We start from the raw sequence: 2,481 nt of genomic DNA on the forward strand, positions 1-2,481 counted from the left end.
AGAACGGGTCCACCTTAGTGATGGCGGCTTGTTCTTCCTCTTGAAGATCTTATGGAGTGCTTGAGCTCCTCAATGTCTCTTCATTGTTGCTCCTCTCTCATGATTCTTTGATCTTCTCTAATTTCATGGAGGAGGATGGAATGTTCTTGGTGCTCCACCCTTAGTTATCCCATGTTGGAACTCAATTCTCCTAGGGAGGTGTTGATTTGCTCCCAATAGTTTTGTGGAGGAAAGTGCATCCCTTGAGGCATCTCAGGGATTTCATGATGAGGAATTTTCTCATGTCCATGAGTGAGATCTCTTGTTTGCTCTATCCTCTTCTTGGTGATGGGCTTGTCCTCATCAATGAGGATGTCTCCTTCTATTTTAATTCCAACTGAATTACAGAGGTGACAAATGAGATGAGGAAAGGCTAACCTTGCCAATGTAGAGGACTTGTCTGCCACCTTATAAAGTTCTTGGGATATAACCTCATGAACTTCTACTTCCTCTCCAATCATGATGCTATGAATCATGATAGCCCGGTCTATAGTAGCTTCGGACCGGTTGCTAGTGCGAATGATTGAGCGTTGGATAAACTCCAACCATCCCCTAGCCACGGGCTTGAGGTCATGCCTTCTCAGTTGAACCGGCTTCCCTTTTGAATCTCTCTTCCATTGAGCGCCCTCTTCATAAATGTCTATGAGGACTTGGTCCAATCTTTGATCAAAGTTGACCCTTCTAGTGTAGGGGTGTTCATCTCCTTGCATCATGGGCAAGTTGAATGCCAACCTTACATTTTCCGGACTAAAATCTAAGCATTTCCCCCGAACCATTGTAAGCCAATTCTTTGGGTCCGGGTTCACACTTTGATCATGGTTCTTGGTGATCCATGCATTGGCATAGAACTCTTGAACCATTAAGATTCCGACTTGTTGAATGGGGTTGGTAAGAACTTCCCAACCTCTTCTTCGGATCTCATGTCGGATCTCTGGATATTCACTCTTTTTGAGTTTGAAAGGGACCTCGGGGATCACCTTCTTCATGGCCACAACTTCATAGAAGTGGTCTTGATGCACCCTTGAGATGAATCTCTCTATCTCCCATGACTCGGAGGTGGAAGCTTTTGCCTTCCCTTTCCTCTTTCTAGAGGTTTCTCCGGCCTTAGGAGCCATAAATGGTTATGGAAAAATAAAAAGCATCGCTTTTACCACACCAAACTTAGAAGATTTGCTCATCCTCGAGCAAAAGAGGAAAGAAAAGAGTAGAAGAAGAGGAAATAGAGGAGATGAAGGGGGCTTTTGTGGTTTGGATGAGGGGGAGAAGTAGTGTTTAGGTTGTGTGAAAATGAAGGAGTGAAGTAAGGTTTATATAGGGGTGGAGAGAGGGGTAGGGTTCGGCCATTATGGGTGGGTTTGGGAGGGAAAGTGGTTTGAATTTGGATGGTGGGGTAGGTGGGGTTTTATGAATGATGGATGTGAGTGGTGAAGAGAATGGTGGGATTTGATAGGTGAGGGTTTTTTTTTTTTGGGAAGAGGTATTGAGGTGATTGGTGAATGGGTGAAAAAGAGATAGAGTGGTGGGGTAGGTGGGGATCCTGTGGGATTCACAGATCTTGAGGTGTCAAGGATAGCTCATCCCTGCACCAAGTGGCGTGTAAAATGCCCTTTCTGCCAATCCTGGCGTTAAACGCCGGGCTGCTGCCCTTTTCTGGAATTAAACGCCAGTCTGGTGCCCCTTTCTGGCGTTAAACGCCCAGAATGGTGCCAGACTGGGCGTTAAACGCCCATTTGCTGCCCTTACTGACGTTTAAACGCCAGCAAGCTTTTCCTCCAGGGTGTGCTATTTTTCTTTCTGTTTTTCATTCTGTTTTTGCTTTTTCAATTGTTTTTGTGACTTCACATGATCATCAACCTATAGAAAACATAAAATAACAATGGAAAATAGATAAATATAACATTGGGTTGTCTCCCAACAAGCGCTTCTTTAATGTCAGTAGCTTGACAGTGGGCCCTCATGGAGCCTCACAGATGTTCAGAGTAATGTTGGAACCTCCCAACACCAAACTTAGAGTTTGAATGTGGGGGTTCAACACCAAACTTAGAATTTGGTTGTGGCCTCCCAACACCAAACTTAGAGTTTGACTGCGGGGGCTCTGTTTGACTCTGTTTTGAGAGAAGCTCTTCATGCTTCCGCTCTATGGTTACAGAGGGATATCCTTGAGCCTTAAACACAAAGGATTCTTCATTCACTTGAATGATTAATTCTCCGCGGTCAACATCAATCACAGCCTTTGCTGTGGCTAGGAAGGGTCTGCCAAGGATGATGGATTCATTCATGCACTTTCCAGTCTCTAGGACTATGAAATCAGCAGGGATGTAATGGTCTTCAACCTTTACCAAAACATCCTCTACAAGTCCATAAGCTTGTTTTCTTGAATCGTCTGCCATCTCTAGTGAGATTCTTACAGCTTGTACCTCAAAGATCCATAGCTTCTCCATT

Source organism: Arachis hypogaea, chromosome 3, assembly GCF_003086295.3.
Source record: "Arachis hypogaea cultivar Tifrunner chromosome 3, arahy.Tifrunner.gnm2.J5K5, whole genome shotgun sequence".
Lineage (NCBI taxonomy): Eukaryota > Viridiplantae > Streptophyta > Magnoliopsida > Fabales > Fabaceae > Arachis > Arachis hypogaea.